At 45.8% G+C, this 21,171-nt stretch overlaps 1 protein-coding gene and 1 long non-coding RNA gene across 2 annotated transcripts in view; one reads left to right on the forward strand and one right to left on the reverse strand.

The window, feature by feature from the left end:
* Positions 1-4,180, reverse strand: part of CLVS1 (clavesin 1) — a 227,081-nt gene extending 222,901 nt beyond the window's left edge. Inside the window, exon 1 of the mRNA XM_089899113.1 lies at positions 2,897-4,180. The gene's annotated coding sequence lies outside the window, so the exon portion shown is untranslated. The remainder of the gene's footprint in view (positions 1-2,896) is intronic.
* LOC149747059 (uncharacterized) lies at positions 1,754-9,144 on the forward strand. The gene is made up of 3 exons (XR_016388555.1): positions 1,754-3,471; positions 5,374-5,531; positions 6,360-9,144. It is a non-coding gene; the product is annotated as an uncharacterized LOC149747059 (long non-coding RNA).
* The last annotated feature ends 12,027 nt before the right edge of the window (positions 9,145-21,171 follow it).

Raw genomic sequence — 21,171 nt, forward strand, 5'->3', positions numbered from 1 at the left:
TAATATTTTCTTTTCTTTTTTTTTTTTTTTTGCGGTACGCAGGCCTCTCACTGTTGTGGCCTCTCCCGTTGCGGAGCACAGGCTCCGGACGCGCAGGCTCAGCGGCCATGGCTCACGGGCCCAGCCGCTCCGCGGCATGTGGGATCTTCCCGGACCGGGGCACGAACCCGCGTCCCCTGCATCGGCAGGCGGACTCTCAACCACTGCGCCACCAGGGAAGCCCGAGATTTTCTTTTTTTTTAGTGCAGATATTGTCATTAGGATTTTAACTGAATCTACATTTCACTCTCAGATTTGATAAGCATGATACCAACATTCAGATCCAACTCATGATAAAAACATCTCCCAGGAGGGGACGGGGAAGGACTGTGGACAGTCAAGCAGTTATCAACCCAACTAAAATATAATGAGCCAGTCCACAGAAAAGAGAAAGATGCAAGATACCTGCTGAAATCCAAATACACTTATACATTCATTCAAGACCCAGCGAACAAAGAAAGAAGGTCATTGTGGCATTAAACCGGTGCTGAGTCTTGAATTTGAATTCTCAAAGACTCTCCTTTTGAAACTCTGTTCTAAATACGTGTTCTAGAATCTTGCCTATTCTATATATGGGCTCACCAGTTTATGGAACACATATTTTTATTTTCCCCTTGAAAATTCCAACTTTAATCCCTGGATCATGTTCCAGGATCCCCCAGAGGTTGCTGACAGCGCTGCTGCAGTTGAAAATGAAGGTTTTTTCTCAATGTCCTAAGACGCAATCCATTTGGGGCCAGAGACTTAGAAACTTAGAACCCGTAACAGCCTCACTTTTACAATCATTGATCTAATGTTGGGTTCTTTTTATGGTCATCAGTTCCCCCATTTCCAGTAAGATTCTCATCCCTAAAAAAAATTGAGGTAGAAAATAGGAATTGAACACTTCTCCATTTATTGCTTTTCGTGTATCGTTTTTGTTGTTCATACCTTTTATTTGAGGATATAGAGAAGTTCCCCAAGAGTAAAGCGGAAAGTGATAGAAAGGAAACCTATATAATAAATGAAAGACAAATACCGCACAATGTCAGTCATATGCGGAATATTAAAAACAAAGTGAACAAACCAAACCAAACGAAAACAAACACATAGACACAGAGAACAGAGTAGTGGTTGCCAGAGGGGAAGGGGCAGGGGGATGGGCGAAATGCGTAAAGGGGGTCAACTGTATGGTGATGGATGGAAACTAAATTTTTGGTGGGTATACAGAAATAGACATATAACGTTGTACACATGAAACTTGCATCATGTTATAAGCCGATTTTTAAAAAATCTTTAAAAAAGAAAAAAATGAGGTTTTACACCTATCTTTTTAGGATATTCTGAAAATTAAATTTCTAAATTCATATGTGCCTGGTCTAAGCACTATGGTAAGAAATTTCTTTAAGCTTCAGATGACATTCTCTTTCACACCCAAGGTTTTTATCATTACAAAGTATTCCCTCTTTGATCTGAAATAATTCCACAGCAGCAATATCCATTGTTGCTTCTTTTAACTTCCTAGAAATAGAACTGTCGCCAAAACAAGTGGAAAATCTATCGGCAGCTCTGTTTTCACTGAGTGAGGGGTCCAGCCGAAGTCCGGTTATTTCCAGCCCTCGCTTGTGATTCGCTCTTTCCCCTAAGTCTGTCTTGGGGTTTGTATCGGGAACACGTGATTCACTTCCTGCCTCAGACGGGGTGGGGGGGGGTGGGGGGGGATTCCACACGGACAAGCAACGCCCCTTCTCCTTTAAGCTTGACTGAGAAACCCTCCATCTTGTGAAGGGGACATTCTCAAAAGGAGGAAGTCCTGCTTCAGTCACCTTTTTGCAAGGGCTGCTGATCTTATGATCAATCCCATCACCAGGAAAGGAACTCAAATATGGGTTGCGCCTACCTAATTAGGTATGTCCCCCAAACAATATATAAAGTATGCTTTTAACTCGGGGCTTTATAAAGACCCTACAGTCATGTTGATGATATATATATATATATAGTCAAAATACTGGTTAATACACCAGTATTCAACAATACAGAAATAAAATATTAGAAATATGTATCATATATATGCTATTTTCTGAATGCTGCGATTGTTCTTAAGTGAGTTGAAATGCAACTGAGGTCATAGAGTAAAGTTCCACTTGTCTCCATGTTTAGATGAGGTTATTTGAAGAAAAGAAGGAGACCGAAAAGAGGAAGCAGAGGAGTAAGGGGAGGGCTGATATTTCGGAGGACCTACTATGCTGCAGGTGTTTTTGACACCTCGTTGTACTTTATGTACATGTGCACACATGACGAAACAACTCTTATTATTACCCCATTTTACATCTGAGAAAACGGGAGCTCAGATGAGCTCAAATAAGTGAAATGATGAAATTAGTAAAAGGCAGAAAATGGACACAGAATGAGTCTCACCCTTCTGGCCAAATAGGGGAGGATTCAGGGTCACTTTCAGCCTCGAAGGTGTGCCCAGGAATCTGCTGCAGCACAGTGACAAGCAGGGGTGAAGAACGGCAAGTCAATGGAGATGATGAAGGACAAAGAAACTGCTAAACGTTTCTCCCTGCTAATCAACAGAATCAGTATGAGAGGAAACACCTGTCGCCAATGGAAAGATCAAGGCTGCCTGTCTCTCCTCACTTTCTGCTTCTCTCCCTTCATCAGGCTGTGACGCTTTGCTCCCTTCTAGATCACAGCCTCTGGAAATGTGCCTGCATCCTCAGGCTCCTTAATGCAGCCGCCTGCCTTCCCGCCCGCCCGGGTCCCGGGTCCGTTGCCCCTTGTCCGTCGCTGGCGGCGCCCCCAGAGAGGGGGCTTGGCGCTGGGGAGAGGGGCTGGGGGCACGCGGCCGACGTTCACCGGCTCCTGTACCAACCTTAAGCGAGAAGAGTGTGTCACCAGATGATAAAATGCTAAACGACAACTCATTTTCATTCTGCGGAACAGATTTGTTGAATATTTCATTCCTGTCACCTGCTCCTTTTCGGGCCACCGTCACACGGCTGGAAGGGCTCCCGGGGAATTGCGTGGCCCGCCACACGGCTGGAAGGGCTCCCGGGGAATTGCTTGAAAGGTTGGCGCCTGCAGCGAGCGTGGGTCCTGACGCTCGGCTTTCCGGCGTGGCCCCCGGGCGCCGGCTCCGTTGGTGTCTCAACGCTGCCCTCTGCTGGGCGGAGGCCCGCAGCCACCGAGCGGCTGAACGGAGAGGGGCCACCTACGCGGGAAGGGAGACGGCGCCAAGGGGTGTGTAGCTGTATACAAGGGGGCACAGCAGAAATCCACCGCCTTCGAGGGCATCGGACCTCACCGGATGGATGCTCAGCTGCTCTTTCTTTCCGCTGCGCGGCCGCTGCCACCCGCTTCCAGGCTGTCAGTACACAGATGAAGAAAGCCACTGTCGCCGAGGACTTTCCTGCCTGAAAGAGATTTGCTTGTGGAACGAAGATACGTGTGAGTTGGAGGAGTGGGGGAGGGTTGCTACTACTAGGAAAGAGCGAAAAAACACCTGGGGCGTATATACAAGATTTCCAGATTCAGGGTCCCTTGATAAACCACACATTCACCCCAGCTGGGAACCACCATCCCCCGCAAGGAGCACTCCCTGAGGGGACCCAGCCCCGCCCGCCTGGCCGGCTGCTGTCCCCGCCCTTCAGGCTGCGTTCCTGGCACTATTCCCCGTCAGTCACCCCAACTTGCCCCTCCCCCGCCAGCTCTCTCCTCCCCAAGTCCATCCTCCACTCAACCCAAGGAAATCTACATAAAATGACTCAATTAACATAAAGCTCCTCATACAGTGCTAGGCGTGGGGTAAGCACTCAAGAAATTTTAGCTAGAAATTTAGTTATCTCTGATCAGCCACTTCCTGCCCAGTGAATGCTTTAAGGGGCTCCCCACGTATGTCAGCGGGCCTCTGCCTAGCTCTCTGCTTCCTCTTCAAGCATCTCCTCAAGCTTTACAAACCAGCGATGGAACCCCTGGGGCTCTCCCGTGCACACCCTGTGTCTGATCTCTGCCAGTGGTAGTGCCAATCCCTTTACCTAGTAGACCCTCTCCTGGCCCCTTCATCTGTATTGATCCAGACTCAAGCCTTCCTGAAGGCCTCTTCTCCTTCAGGAGTTTCCTAAGTGTCTGCTTAGGAGTCTGTCTGCCCTCTGTGTATGAGCTTCTTGAATTCCAGGACTGTCTGAGTCATCTTTCCATCCCGTACAGCCTGCACAGTACATGGAGACACTTGAGACTCACCAGATGTTCATTGCATGAGTGAATGAATGAAGGCAGGAAAGAATGTACACACCAGAGGGGGTCCCAGAAGCACCTACCTGCCCCAACCATCTCCTTGTACCTGCCAACTCAGAGCCTTATGACTTAATCTGCTCCTGTGGTGGTTGGGAAGGACACCGCATCACCTCCTGGGAGGCTTTGGCCAGTCAAGTTCACCTGGACCTTCAACTTTTTAAATTAGATGATGCTGGCCACTCCAAGCCTAGCTACCCGTGAGAAGGGAAGTGATTTTTGGAGGAGAGGAGAGAGAGGTTCTGGAGACTTGGGAACTTGGCAGAGGACAGGTCTGGCAGGAGTACAAGAATTGAGACCCAGGAGAGAGCTATTAGGACCCTAGGCACACAAGGAAAGAAGAGAGTGTGGGAGCTCCGCAGAGGGGCTTAGAGGAGAGGAAAATTGCCTGAGTCCCTTGTACGTGCCAAGTGCCGTTCATATCACTCCTGAACCCCATGCCAACCATAGAAGTTCACGCTTCCCATTTTCTCAATGGGAAATTGAGGCTCAGATAGATTTGTTTCCATACCTGAGGTCACACAGCAACTAAGTGACAGCCCTAAGATTCAGACCCGGGCTCCATGACTTTAAGCCTATATTTTCGCATTACGTTAATGTTTGCTCTGCTTTGAGAAGAAAGGCCAAAGCACCTGGCACCTAGCAGGAACTAACCTCCCACCTCCACGTGAAGTGGTCTAGCACTTCTAAAGATCATTCTCCTCTCCATCTTGGGAGTACCGGTGGATTTCTCCACCTCTGAAACAGGCCCCCTTGAATATTAAGGGTCACCTATAATTCAGACCCCTTCATACCTCCCAGTCTGGGCAAGTCCTAGGTCTGATGGGGAACAGTAATTGAAGAGTCTCATTTCCCATCTTATATAGGCGAGGTCCACTTTCATATACCCCACGTTACTAGGAAATATGAGATGCTACTTCATTCACCACGTTCAGTCCCTGTGTCACACTTCCTTAGGCATCAGTAGGATTAAATAGCGTTGATTAAAGAGATCTAATCGACTATTAGTCTTTAGAGAAGAAACCCAAGCTCACAAATCTCTGTACTTTGGTGTTTCAGGGAAACCCAGACTTGTGTCTCAACTGTATTTCACAAAATGGTGCTGCAGTGAACCAGGAGATTAGAGCTAAGAATCTGAGAGGAAGACGACTTTATTCGGAAAGCCGGCAGACCGAGAAGATGGCAGACTGAAGTCTCAAAACAACCATCTTATCGGGGTTTGGATGCCAGTTTCTTTTATAGCACAGAGAGGGGGAGGAGATGAGGAAGTAAAGTAAAAACCATAAGTTTTGCAAATATCGCCTGGAATGGCCAGCCTCGGGGAGCGGATGTGTTAATTTCTTCTTTCTTGCAGCCATCCACAGGTGGACAGGGTTTCCCTGAACAAAGGCACTTTGGTTTAGCTTTCAGGCAGAGGGGCAGGGTGCCCCGAGGCAGGCCATTATGTAGAGACAGTATCCTTTTCCTGAACAAAAGCAGCGGAAAGCAAAGGTTAAAGTGAAAGAAACAGATCCAACATATAATCAGATTTGGCCCTTCCCTGTTACAATGTCAGCAGGGGAAATCAAATCTCAAGTCTTCGACATCAACATCCACTGAATTCCACACGCATCCCACATGACCCTCCGGTGATACCATACCTGGCAAGAGTCAGAAATAGCAGCCTGAGAGCAGTGGTTCTCAAACTTCGGTGTTCATCACAATCACTTGGAGGGTCATTAAAATGCAGACAACTGTGCCTCAGAATCCCTGGAGTTTCTGATTCAGTAGGACTGGGGAAATCAAGAATTTTCGTTTCTAACCAATTGCCAAGTGATGCGGATGCTGTTGGTGTGGAGCTCGTACTTGGAGTACCGCTGCCCCCGAGCAGTTGTAGCCAGAGTCAGCGGGAGAGCCCAGAAGAGTAAGGACCGGCACTGGAGCGCCCCCTGAGCATCCCCAGTGGCTTCATCCTTAACTTACAGTGGTCCCTAAGGCATGTAACCTCTAGTAGAGTTAATTTTCTGTTGTGAAATGCATTTTTTTTTTTTTTTTTTTTTTTTCAGTACGCGGGCCTCTCACTGCTGTGACCTCTCCCGTTGCGGAGCACAGGCTCCGGACGCGCAGGCTCAGCGGCCATGGCTCACGGGCCCAGACGCTCCGCGGCATGTGGGATCCTCCCGGACCGGGTCATGAACCCACGTCCCCTGCATCGGCAGGTGGACTCTCAACCACTGCGCCACCAGGGAAGCCCGTGAAATGCATTTTTAAGCCTCTACTCACAGACTGCACGTGCAAAAAACTCCAGAGGCCTCTAGGTGTGTTAGGGCTCATTTGGTTTAAGTGACAGAAAGCCTGGCTCCAGTTGAAATAAACACAAATACATTGCAAAATAAAAACAAATATATTGGTTCCAAAAGCGAGAAGTCTAAACCTGGCTTGATCAGGGCTCGAATGATGTCACCAGGACCAATTTCTCTTTCTCAGCCCCTCCTTTCTCGTGCTCTGTCTCCTCTCTCCCTTTCTCCTTCGCATAGTCTCCTTCGCATAGAGCCCTTTTCACTGGGGTCTAAAGAAGGCTACTGAGGCAAAAGGCCTGGCAAATTCTTACATTAAAATCTTTCCCAGGATTCCCAGCCAAAATCACATTCCTGTGATCGCTTCTCATGGACACAAATTGAATCAAGCCCTCGCGCCGAACCGAAGAGGAAAATGGCAATTCACGTTAGGCTGACATGGCGTACTCCACTCTTGACCCCCAGACGAATCGCAGGCGTTTGGAAGGGTTCAGGTGCATGGATTATGGGCCTCCCCAGGCCATCAGGCAACACTGCATTTGCCTCCCTCCTTGGACCACTTTTCTCCTGGCTTTCTTGATTACATACTTTCCTTGCCCTCCTCCAACTTCAGTCTGCCTTTCAGGATCATCTTCTTGTGCCACTTAAATCCAGGTGTACATCAAGGATTTTTCCTTAGGGCTCTTTTTGTTTTATGTACTTTCCAGGATGCCATCCACGCTCTTGCTTCTAAATACCACCCCAAGGCAGTTGATTCCCAAATGTATATCTCCATTCATGGAATATGGCAGAATAATGGTCCTCCAAAGATGTCTACATCCTAACTTCCATAACCTGTGGCCGTGTTACATCACATGGCAAAGGGGGATTACAGCTGCTAATCAGCTGACCTTGAGATAGGAAGGATATCCTGGATTATCCAGTGGACCCAATATCCTATAAGTAAAAGGGTGAGACAGAAGACTCAGTGCCAGACTGGTGTGATGTGACAAAGACTCCACTGTGGTTGAAGATGGAGAAGCGGCCACAAACCAAGGAATTTCGGCAACCACTAAAAGTGGGAAAAGCAAGAAAATGTGTTGTCATGTGTGTTACCTAGGACCCCAGAAAAGCCCTGACAACACGTTGATTTTAGCCTAGTGAGACCTGTTTTGGAATTCTGACCTCCAGAACTGGAAGTGCATAAAGTTGTATCATTTTAAGCCATGAAGTTTGTGCCAATTAGTTATGGTAGCAATAGGAAACTAACACAGATTTTAGTCTATTGATTCTCAAATAGATATCTCCATCCCAGATACTTTACATGGCAAAGATGTTTTGAAGCCAGCATATGTGGCAAAATTGCATCTAACTAAAAATACCCTTGAGAATTCCTTAAATCATTCACAAAATATACAAGGATTTTTCTATACATGCATGTACAGTAACATATGTGTACAAATGCATACTGAGTTTGGCTTGTGCTTAGTGGTACGTTACTAAAGCAATGTGTCTTTAGTCCCTAGAGCAGGGATCATCACACTTCATCTGTAAAAAGCAAAATAGTAAAAATCTTTGGGAGCAAAACTGTCTCTTAACTTTGCTAGTATATCGCTAAAGCGGCCATAGATAACTCACCAATCAAAAAAAGTGTTGCTGCAGTCCCCTAAAAGTTTATTTATAAACCCTGAAATTTGAATTTCATATAATTTTCACATGTCATGAAATATTCTTTCTAAAAATATTTTTAGCCACGCAGCTTGTGGAATCTTAGTTCCCTGACCCTGGCTTGACCCCGGGCCCTCGGCAGCGAGAGCGTGGAGTCTTAACCACTGGACGGCCAGGGAATTCCTAGAACCATTAAACCCCTGCCCCAGAATCACCATCAGGCCAACCCTCACACTCTGAAAGGCCCCTGGCTCCACTGAGAAAACAGACGGATAATGCCTGCACCGGCTGCTTCCCACTGGGCATATGCTCGTGAGCAGAGTGGCACAAACAACACTTTTTAAACTAGTGTCTCCTCTCCCTGGACCTCCCTATCTCTGTATCTATGTGCTGGCTGCGGTTGGATTTGCATACACTACATATGCTAATGACGTGTGGCTCCACTATGTACCCAGCTGCCTGCTGGACGCTGCCCCTGAACACCCCATAAACACCTTACGGGCACCGTGTCCAAAGCTAAGCTCCACTGAACTCATTATCTCTACTTTTTCTCCCCGCCCCACACACTTGACCACCTCAACCGGAAACAAGCCACTTCTAGACACCTTTCCCGGCTTGTCAGCACCACAATGCACCTGGTCGCCCAATTCAGACCTCAAGAACATCATTCTCCCCTTCTCTCCCTCATATTCTGCAGCTGGCCATGAGAGCCTGTGGTGTCCACCCTTGCCACCCAACAGCGCCCTTGAACTATCCCCCTAGCCAGTGCCTCCATCCCTAGGACTCTCCATCACAAAGGCCTCCTAAACCTGGGCTAGCAAACTCCAGTCTTGCCCCTTGCAATCCTTCCAACGTATTTTGCCAGAGTGACCTCCAAACTCTTTAGCAGAGTCACTCCGTGACTCCTGGACCCAAAGCCCTCCAGGATGTTGCTTCACTGCAGGGTGAAAGGTCCCTGTGACCTGGCCCCTGCCTGACTGTCTACATCCTGCTGCCCCCTGCCGCGCTGATTACGAGTCACAAAGAACGACTTGCAACATCAAGAAACATGCTGCTCTGTGCTGTCACGCCTCTGCACGTGCCGCGTCTTCTTCCTGGATTCGTGCCCCTTTGTCCACAAGGCTGATCTATACTCACTCAGCCCCCACGTCTGCTGGGGAGATTTCCTTAGCGCTGCCTCCTGTGCAGAACTGATGTGATTCCTCTCCATTCCACCTCTGTATCTTTTTACATCTGTCTCTCTGGCATGTATTTAACTCCATCGAAATTATTTGCTTTCCGGTCTGCCTTCCCCATAGGCTACTAGGTCTTCGAGGGCGATATCTCTTGGTGTCTCCGGGACCAAGCACAGCACCTGGCCCTCAGTTGATGCTTCACGTGCATAAAAGCTCTAACCTCCAGGCTGACACGAGACCCCCCCACCCACCCACGGTGCAGTAGAAGGACGCTGGTTCTCGCAGGAATTGGATGTTGGCAGTTATCACTCTTCCAATTCAGAATCTCACTGATTTCCATAAAAAGAGCCACGCTGCTCAGGCCTTTCTGAAAGGGAAGAGTGTCCTGTGTGAGGCCCACCCCACAAAAGCTGCATCTCATGCTCGGCTAAATGGCAACAGGAGGGTCATGCATCCCCCGTGGAAGGTGAAACCACATGCCCTGCGTCACGCTGCACTAATGACATGCTGCGTGCACCCTAAGCCACCCCCTTCAGCATCATGGGAGCCAGGCATCGAGTCCCAGCAGGGACACTGGAGGCCCCATCACAGGAGCAAACCGCACCCCGCTCCCAGGGCATCGGAGGCGTCCAGTTGGCTAAGCAGCCGCTAGCCTGGGGGTAACAGCCCTGGATCAGCCCTGGGGGTCTCGCTACTAGTACGCCCATGGACAGGTCGATCCCGTGAGAAAACCTGACAAGTAGGCTGGGCTCTGCCGCACAGAAGGGCAGGTGCTACAAGATGCAGTGTCTCTGATGGAAGGAAGGACACCGACAAGGGTTCTCCCTTCTCTTTTGTGAAAATTGGGGCAACTGCTTCTTGGGGGCGGGGATCCACCTACGCCAAAAGCCAGCCCTGTCCCACCAGCCTCAGCCCCCCTCACATGACTGAGTCGCCCTCAGCCGGTGCATCTCCAGCTTCCAGAGCTTTCCGGGAACACCTTTCTGGGCCTGGCCAGAGTGTCTTTGGTTCCAGGCTCTCTCTCCTGACCTGCCCACAACACCAGTGTCACTTTTCATCACCACCAGCAGCCGATCCCAGCCCAGCTGCCCAGATCCCTCCCAAAGGGCTCCCGGGCCAGAAGACTGGGCCAATTTAGGGCTGGTTTCTCACACCGTGGTTTCACTTACTGCAAAGAAGGACACACGAAATCTCCCCACGAGTGAAAGAATCACAAGGTCATAAGGACGAAAGCACTTTGAAGCTCTAGCCTGACCCTTGCCCAATGCAGGTGCCTACCGGGATTCAGCAGCAAGCACAGTTCTTTCTTTCTTTCTTTTCTTTTTTTTTTACATCTTTATTGGAGTGTAATTGCTCTACAATGGTGTGTTAGTGTCTGCTTTATAACAAAGTGAATCAGTTATACATATACATATGTTCCCATATCCCCTCCCTCTTGCGTCTCCCTCCCTCCCACCCTCCCTGTCCCACCCCTCCAGGCGGTCACAAAGCACTGAGCTGATCTCCCTGTGCTATGCGGCTGCTTCCCACTAGCTATCTACCTTACGTTTGGTAGTGTATATATGTCCATGCCTCTCTCTCGCTTTGTCACAGCTCACCCTTCCCACTCCCTGTGTCCTCAAGTCCATTCTCTAGTAGGTCTGTGTCTTTATTCCTGTCTTGAATCACTCTCCCTTCTGCTACCAGAGGGAACCTCCTAAAATGCAAACATGCTCAGGTGAAAAAGCTCTGGTGTCAAATGGTATGTGCACACCGTTGCTGTGATAATACCTCAGCGCAGAGCCACAGATGGAAATTACCTCCCCAGAGAAAAACACTGGGTCATCGGAGGGGGACATAGAGTGGGGAGTAGTCATTGCGGGGACCCCTGCCTGGGGATTAGGCGCGTGACCCTTGTGTAGAACAATCCCCAGGTATGCAGGTGGGCACACCCAGGGCTAACCTAGAAGTAGGGAAGGGTTCAGAACATTGAGGCCTGAAACAAGCCCTGAGCCAGAACTCCTTCTAACCTTACAAATAGTGAAATTATTATGATTTGATGCACCTGGAATTTTGGAAACGTCTTAGGCCTCTGCCCTGGTATCAATTTTGCAGAGAAAGGAAGAGGCCCAGGGTGATCATCAAGGAGCCCCATGGCAACTAGCTTCCAGGCTTCTGAGAGAATCCCAATGTTCCTTCCATCAGCAGTGAAGTCAGGGAGGGGAGCCCTGCAGCCTGTACATCTCAAACACTTGCCCTGGAGCCTCTTAAAGCTCCTCAGAAAATGTTGTCTTCCTCTGCTTTCCTTCACCCCATCAGGCAGTATTGTGAATATATGTAACTACCTTTTAACGAAATCATATGTACAAATAAAACAAAGAAAAACAAATGCTATACTAATTATAATTTAGAAACATATTTCCTCACCCAGGATGCCACGTTATTATTCATTCTGTTCGCTTCTAATCTATTTGGCTCAAGAGTTTTTTTGATTGATGACAGATATGTGAACTAACGCATTATATATTCATCCATTCACTCTGCAACTCTTTATTCACTATCCACAGGACGCTCGGCATGAATTGGACCAACTGGATGTACACAAAGGCGCTGTACTGTTCATGATATCTTATGGAATGTACTGATCTACAGTGGAGCTTTGCAATATACATGTGCTTTCAAACTCTTTAAACGAATTGTTCAATCAGGATCATTTAAAAAAAGCATGTGTTTAGATTCACACCAAAGAATATATTAACATTGTCTTAGAGAGGTGTGCTGCTTTGAAAATATGTCTGCAAATGGTTTGACAGTCCTGCCATCGAGAGGTAGCAGTCTGTATGCCCTCCCTTTGAACCCGGCCCAAACGTAGTCACTGGCTGACCAACGAGTTTGGCAGTAATGGTGCTACAGGACTTCTGAGACTGTGCCATAAAAGCAAGGTGGTTTTTACCTGGTTCTCTGGAACATTCACATGGAAGCCCTAAGTCTCTGCTAGGAAGTTCTACCACGGAGAGGATGCCATTCAATGAGGCCCAAGCTGGCCTGTGTAGAAGGACCCCACAGGAGGCCTCGAGACTACATGGAGAGAGAGAGAGAGGTATATGCCTGCACAAGCCTCTCTCTCCAGCCTCCTACTGTTTCAGCTCCAGCTACTGGCTGACGGGACCATTCGGTAGACCCAGAGGCAGGTCAGCCTGGAGGAGTCTTCCTGAATCCCTGACCCTCAGAAACCGTGATTGATTATAAAATGATTACTGCTGATAGACACCATTAATCTTGAGACTGGCTTATTACCCAGCAACAGACAAGTGATACAGGAGGAAAGGGAAGGTTTTCAATATGCATTTCCACTGCTCTCATTAGGAACGGTCCAGAAAGTATTTCCTATTAACTTCAACAAGACAAACCACCTCTCTCTTCTTATATTTGACCAGTTATTTCTCTGAGTAGTTAATGTTTCATGTGCCCTTAAGTAACATTGGACTTCTCCATCCATACTTGACTCTAAAAAGATTATTCATAGATAGCGACTCCAACTTGCTTACATTTTAAAAGGAGACAGAGTTAAAGGAAAAAGCAGTAACCATAGGTTTAGCCAAAGTGTAAATGTCAGAATCCCTGCAGTGGCAGGACACAGAACCAGAAGCAGTTTTTCCTCCACTTAATAGCTGTGTCACAGGTGCTCAAATCAAAGTCCTCTAATTGCTACACAACTAAAATGGCCAAATTTCATTCATCCACAGGCAAAGCTTCCACTGTGCCTCTTCTTTTCTGAAACAGATAAGGAATGTGAAATTGTGTGGTCACCAGCAACCATGAGTTACTATCTTTGTTCCATTTAGCTACAAACAATTCCATCTCTCTCTGTGGCTTGCCTGGGGCCTACCTTGCAACAAATGGATCAGCTGAGGGTTAGCAATCTAACAAAACTGGATGGGCTTCAGAATCTCCATCTTCTTGGTGTAGAAACAGGACTCACTGAACATTACCCTGGAAAAGGCTGAACAGTATCTAAGGCAACAAAAACAGAATCAGTCACTAATCAATCAGAAATCCCCCAAACAACTTAGGAAAACTAACAGAGGCGCAGTGGAACTGCTCTGTCCTAAGAGCAAGCAAAGAAACAGTAGGACTGTGAGCTTATTATCTATTCCTCCAACAAATTGGGACAAGGTCAACTCTTGATGGTAAAGATATGGGTCTTCTGGGAATTCCCTGGCAGTCCAGTGGTTAGGACTCCACACTCTCCCTGCTGAGGGTCCACGTTCAATCCCTGGCCAGGGAACTAAGATCCCACAAGCTGTGCGCTCAAAAACAACAAAGAAAAAAACGGGTCTCCTAAGTGGGTTGATATGAGAAGTAGCTATTCAGCAGCGTGCTTTTTAGGGGTTTGGGCTGGAGAGTGAGAAGGAAGGTACAGACGGCAGAAAGCCAAAGTGTATTCACGTGTCAGTGAAGCTATTGAAAGTCGAGGCCGATGGAAACACTGGGACAGGTTGAGAAGCCCCAGAGTAGAGACAAAAGAGCACAGATGGAGGCCACGCTTGGTGGCTGCCCTGGCACGAATCCTCTGCCTCTTTCTCCTCTGGGCTCGGGATTTCATACCATGTTACATAACACACCAAATCAGGGCTTCATATTGCAGGAGCCTGCGACCATTAAGAAGATAGAACAATAGTTAGAAAAAAAGAATCTAGAGGAAGGAACGCTACAGATGGAGGAAAAGAGTCCAGGAAAAAAAAACAGATGATAAAGACAAGCAAACACCCAATTCTGTGGCTAGTTCTGACTGTGAGGGATTATGAAGGAATTTCTTTGAAAGCATCTAACAGATCAAAAGGAGTAAAATCTAACCCACGTGCCTGCGGAGTAATTCAGGCCTTACCCCTCAAGTGCCTAAATGAGTTCCGAGAAGTTAGATCACAATAATTCTTTCAAGACTGCATGTATCTGTGCACAAATCAGGTATCACTACTAAGAAATAGCTTTAGATCTAGGTGATCATATACAGCAAAAACTCAAAAATATCAGATATTTGATTACACTGATCCCAAAAAGCTTGTTTAAAAAAGATAATAAAATCAGTCAACTAAACACTCCACAGCAGCTGGTTAATGAGTTTCCAAAATAACAATTTTTTTCCCCACTATTGTTGCTTCCTAGATCTTCTATGTGTATTTAAAACCATCTCCCATTGGGATGGTCCTCTAATAGTGACAGTTGTGTTTATTACAAAGAATGGTTAACAGTGTTTCTTTCACATGGTTTGTAGAACAGACTGTACATCTCGAAAAAGAATGAGGGGAGGGGATTCTTGTTTTGACTTCGCAAGGATGCTCTTTGATATTGAATATCCAATTGGAATGCACAATGAAAGAAAAGTATATAATCTTCAAGTGTAGTTTATCCCAAAGATTAATCAATTTGGCTTAAAATGCTCAGTGTGTTATCAAGTGTGGATATAATATTCTATGAGCTCATTAGGCATATTCCAGTTAAAAATTAATCAAAACTATAAAAAAATCATTGTATGTTTCCTCCACTTTATAGATACTTTTTTTAATCCTAAAACACATACATCTGAGGCTTAATTCTAAACTGAATCAATATTAAAAATAAATAAATAAATACAAGACAACTCTTGTTGCTGAAGTTTTTGTCTGCAACCCCCTTTTTTTTTTGTGTGTGGTACGCGGGCCTCTCACTGTTGTGGCCTCTCCCGTTGCGGAGCACAGGCTCCGGACGCGCAGGCTCAGCGGCCATGGCTCACGGGCCCAGCCGCTCTGCGGCATGTGGGATCTTTCCGGACCGGGGCACGAACCCGTGTCCCCTGCATAGGCAGGCGGACTCTCAACCACTGCGCCACCAGGGAAGCCCCTGCAACCCTCTTTTTGGAGGTTCTTTTGGCAAGCTCCTCCCCCATTCCTGTGGGCCTGTACAGGGGTGAAATCACCATGCTCATCTCAAGCCCCCCAGCAGGCCCACTTGGACCTGCCCGCACGAGGGGAAAAGATCCCAGGCCAACACGGAACCATACCCCCAGGACGCAGTGATTGGTTCAGGATGTACATGTGACCTAAGTGTAGAGTCCTCTGTGCCACCTCTTGGCTTCAGAAGGAAAGACTCCCCTTTCGGTTTGGGGATCGTGAATGGTAGGAATGTCAACTCAAGACTTTCCAGCAATTTAAAGAAAAGTATGAATCAGGAAGAGAGTAAACCTGACATACAAACAAAAACCAGAAAAAAGCTGCTCCGAAAAATGAGAGGAAGAGAGAAAGTGACGACAGTGTTTAAACCCTTGGATCCAGCCGTGCAAAAGTGTGAAATTTTCCTTAGACCTCAATTAAATCAGTCAGGGCTTCTGGTTCCTGCAGAGCAAAAACCCCTGATTAATACAACTTAGGTGGTTATTTTAATATTTCTTTAAAGCTGTCAGTTCCACTGGATACAAAAATTATATATTTTATGTACATCAGAATACACAAAATTTGGATGTACAAAATATTCCAATTTTGTAAAATAATAATGTAAGAAATAATTCTAGTTATGACAGTAGCAAACAGTTTTGCCCACTTATTATGTGTACATGTATGTATAAAGAGAAAGAGAGAAGTGAGACCATGATACAGGGCCAGCTAGCCTGGCAGGACAGACCTCCACAAAGTTCATGGTGGGGCTCTGAGGAAGCCTAGAGACCTTAGTGATTTCCATTTCTTTGAGTACTTATCATCCATTTCCAAACCTTCCACAATAAACTATATTACATTTGGAATCTGACCAAAAAAAAAAAAATGTCCTTGAAAAAGACTCTACTCCATTTATCAAACCAGCAAGGCTATTTCTCATTAATTGTTGTTTTAATATTAATTAAGAACATTTATGTAATGTTGAAAAATCAAACTAAAATATATTATCTGTCATAGTTTTTCATTGCATGTGTCTCAGAGCTGTGTCTTCCTATTAATCTCCCCGGGATATTTGCATATCTCTTTTTAAAATTCCCTCCCAGAAAACCTTCCTGGTACTAAGTAGGATATTGTCCTGACCCTGGAAAAAAAAAAACAATGGACTTCTTTAGATTAGAAAATCCCTTTGGACTGAATTTAAACAATAGTTTAAAGTTTTTTGCCTGTCTATTTTAGCTCTCCCAAGAATGATTCCATGTGCCTCTATCATGTGACCCAGTGTTCTTTTAATCTCGTGTTTTAAAGGAAGAAAAAAAAATCACTCATGTCTTTTTCAGTCAGTTTGAACTAAGTGAGAAAAGAAATAAGATCTGGAAGAGACAAACCAAAATGAGGAACTGGATTTATGTAATTGTTTTAGTTTTAGTTTTAGTTTTGAGTAACCCCTTCTGGGTAAAACCTGACTCTCCTAGGCCAGCTGTGCTGTGGCATAACCTGTCCCCCATCCAGCCCTCACCCTCTCCCGGGACACTGTCGCATTTGTGGATATCCGCAGCTGCCACCATGGGGGAGATAGACCCACTCTGTGTTTGCAGCACCGAAGCCGAGAAAGGGGAAGACAGCAAGGGTTAGCGTTTAAAGGCAGACTCCGGGGTTCATTGCCTGGAGGAGAATCTTGAAGTTTTCATGCTGATTGCATGACCTTGTCAAGTTGCTAATCTCTGTGGCCCTCCGCTTCCTCTTCAGTTTAGAGATAATAATAGGAACCGGCAAAGCGGTGTGTGGAGAGAGATGAAAAGTGCCTGCAACGCCCGGGTCCGGGACATGCGCGTAGTAAGTGCTACGTGATTGTTTGCTGTTACTATTAGACGAGGACTTTCCCAGACATTCACTCTCCTCTGTCTCTGATGTCCCCTGCTCCTCTCGTCCCCAAGGAGAACCGATCACCACCACCTCCCACCCTCACTTGGTGTAGGGACACTTCCAAGAGCTCAGGGCACGCATGACATGAACATGTGCGTCTCTGCACCACAGCGTAACTCACGAGGTTAATAATAGTAAGCCTGTATCTTATTGTCCTTGTGTGTCTGACACCCAACATCTAGTGGCCATTCCCTGAATTTTAAAGGAATGAGTGGATGAATTCTAACATGAAGAACTGGAGGCTCAGCCGTCCTAAGCGGCTTCCTCGAGATCACAGGCCGGTGAGTGCCCGTCTGGTGCTTTCATTAAAGGGTCTGCAGGAACCACAGTGACACACTGCAGTTTCATGTCCTAGAAAACTAGACACGCTTGACTAGAAAGGGGACAAGATAAAGGGGCTGTTAAAAATAACGAATTTGGATCGAACATATGACAATAACATGCTCCCTTTATAAGAAATGAAGGCCTTGTCCAGACACGCACACACCAGCTTTAAAACAAAGCGACCCACTCCAGTTCTGTCAAACACGTGATGACTGGGAATGATTCATCTCCTTCCAGGGGTCAGTCACTAACCATGGAATCTCATATGAAGTACTGGCCTGTTTTTTTAAGACCTCCTAAATCTTGTCCTTTGGTTATGTATTCGTTGCTTTCATTCAAATCGTTGTTTTAAAACCCACTCAGTGATGGTGAATTTTGGAGGGTTTTTCGTCTGCAAAGGTTTTAACCTGAAAGTATAACCACCGAGGAACGTTGATCCTCTGAAACACACGGGTATTTTACTAAAGTGACTTTTTAACAATTGATTGTCATCCATTTCTTTCTTTTTTTTTTTTTTTTTTTATTTGCTGTACGCGGGCCTCTCACTGTTGTGGCCTCTCCCGTTGTGGAGCACAGGCTCCAGACGCGCAGGCTCAGTGGCCATGGCTCACGGGCCCAGGCACTCCGCAGCACGCGGGATCCTCCCGGACCGGGGCACGAACCCGTGTCCCTCGCAACGGCAGGCGGACTCCCAACCACTGTGCCACCAGGGAAGCCCCCCTCTCTTACTTTTCTCTGTTCCAAATCTTTGGAAAGAGTGAGGCCGCGAGCATCTTATTTCTAATCTTTTATAGAAATACACATGTAGTATTGACCTGCAAGCCTTTAATTGGCTAGTTATTTCAAGGCTTTAAGGAAAGACTTCTCTCTCTGCCTATTCAAATTATTTCAAAGTTTTAAAAATGGGAAGCTTTGCAATTATTTGCTCAACATAGCTGAGCTCTGATATAAAATCTTACAAAGATAGCACTGAAAAAGAGAAAATGATTGAACAGTTCTTAACTACAATAGAAATGCATGAAATTCTACATTAAGCATTAGCAAATTTAATCAAGCTTATATTATCGAGATTAATACACCATGATCAAGTAGGTTTTATTCTAAGAATTCAGGAATGGTCAGAGGAAAAAAACATATGAACCTCTTTATGTGTGTGCACGAGTGCGTGTGTATGTGTGTGTGTGTGTGTATGTGTGTGTTTAGCATGGAGAACGTTACACCAAAATAATAACGGTGCTCACATAGGTGGTGGGCTTATAGATTCTGGTTTTTTCTTCCTTTTTCTTCTCTGTAAAGCCATTTGAAATATAATGAGGAAAAGATCTTATTCATAATAGCAAAAACAAAAACAAAAACAAAAATGCCTAGGTGAGATTTAGCAAGAAATCTGCAGGACTCATTTAAAAAAACTTTCCTGAGATTACTAGGAAAAGACTCTACTAATTAGAGAGATTTTATGGCAAAAATAAGTGCCAAGTCTCTGCAAAATAATCTATAAATTCAATATAATTTCAAGGAAATATTTTGAAACCTCTAAAAATGATTTTTGGACTTATTTGATAGAATGAATGTGTGACAGCCAATAGTTTTAAAAAAGACAACAGAAAAGAAGGAAGACTCATTTTCCCATATACTAAATCATGTTCTAAAGCCATAGTAATTAAAAAGTGTACTAACAGCAAAGAACTAGGCAGAAAGATTTACAGAACAGAGTAGACCCAAAATGAGCCCATATATAAACAAATAGGTTATAACAGTAACATTCAAATCAGCATGGAAAGGATCAATAAATATAGCTAGAACTTGTTAACTAAAAGGAATTTCAATTGAATTAAAGTTTAAATGTGAAAGATAAAACCACAAATGGACCCTGCTTGTGTTTCTTTTCCACTCCCAATTCTTTCATGCTACGTTCAAAGGATAATACACATCCAACACATCTATCTTCACCAAAAGTAAATTCCAAGAAGATAAAGAAAATACTGAGCCACCATCCTTCTCTTGGGAAAAGTGACAGTGCCTTTTGGGGAAAGAAGAGCATCTTGTTTCTGTGATGAACCGTCATTACGTAGAGAATTTTAATAATCTGACAAATATTATGATCTTTCTGTTCACGAGTTTTCTAGTTTTTTGCACAGCAAAAGCTGAATATTAGTATCTGAATATGTTCTCTTAAGAATCATTGAATTTTCTTCAGAAAAAATCCTGCTTATTTTTATAAATCTTCACAGTCTTTTAATTATAGGAAGGGGAAAAGTCCACATTTATGGATAGCTGTCTTAGATTTATTTTCCACCTAAGACAGGGCTTGAGACAAGGATTCTTGGGAAATTATGAAACAGTTCTCCAGAGTGGACAGAGGGAGGGAGCAGGGGAAAGAAGATGCAGGACGGGGTCTCTTCTGGAGCCTGGCTGCAAACTGCACTGAGGGGTCCCTCCTTGAGAAAGGGGGGCTGGTCTTTTGTGCCCACTGCCAGTCAGTCAGAGCCACAGGCTGCTCCCATTTCAGGGAGAGGGGATGGCGGAGCCTTAATTTCCCAGGTGAGGCGGCTCTGTTCAGCCAAAGGGGCAACTGGGGAGCTTTCAGCAGCCAATGTGAAATTCCACCTTAACTGGGCATCCTGTTTTTAGTTGCTTAATTTGGCAACCCTAGGGGGGGCCCAAAACCACGTCCCCCCAGTAGCACACAGGTACCAGGGTCTTTTATGGAAATTACTTCCTTTAGACTTTAAGAGTAGTAGTGTTTTCCTTATAGTATGAATGAGGCAAGTTACAGAAATCACTGGAAGAAGCAGAATGTGGACCCAGTATGACTCCCCAGCCTGAGGACGTCAGCCTCCACCAGCCACTCAAAGGGACCCCCTGCAGTCACTCTTCCCCCCCTCACACCAGGTCCTCGGGCCAGCGCTTAGCCAAGGCGGGGAGAAACCCCAATGAGAAAACTGCTTAGTGAATCCTAAAAGAGATGGGAAAAATCCCTGCTCACCCCCTTCGCTCCAACCAGGCATCTTGCTAAGGAAAATGCTCTCTGCTCTCACAGGAAAGGCTATTCCCCTGCTCAAGGCAACCGTGGCTCAGAACCGAGGGAGATGAGCAAACTAGAATACAGAGCTGGAAACGCCCACAGGCCTCTGAATCAACAGGGCTGCCTGGCCCACTAAAGAAAAAAGAGCCTTCTAAACAGTGAGCTCCAGATTCGGGGCTGAGCTTTGTAACAGTCAGGACATGTACAGCCGAGAGGGTTGTAAGTGGAAAGGAAAAACAAAGTCAGGGGAAAATACAACCCCTGGATTAGGACTCATTGTATTTAGCCTGGTTGGGTCTTAGAAGATTTCTTGGAAGTTCTAATAGTCTTACCCAGGCTCACACATGTAAGTATAATAATAGGTGTCCCTTTCATCCTTTCTTCCAAATGTTCTTAGGGATGCACATATTATCTGAGTATGAGTATATACAGAGAAAGAGATATACACACAGAGAAAGAGACAGACACAGAGACAGAAAGAGTGAGAAATTGGAATAGACTAAAATAGAGATCCATTCAGAGCTTTTGGATACCAGAATTGCAGATCAACTAAGTAGTCAACAATGACCCATGAATGGCACAGAAAAGTACCAAGCAAG

The sequence above is a fragment of the Delphinapterus leucas genome, chromosome 17 (genome assembly GCF_059928025.1).
Source record: "Delphinapterus leucas isolate spDelLeu-1000000601 "Yukka" chromosome 17, BTC_Dleu_Yukka2, whole genome shotgun sequence".
Classification (NCBI taxonomy): Eukaryota; Metazoa; Chordata; class Mammalia; order Artiodactyla; family Monodontidae; genus Delphinapterus; species Delphinapterus leucas.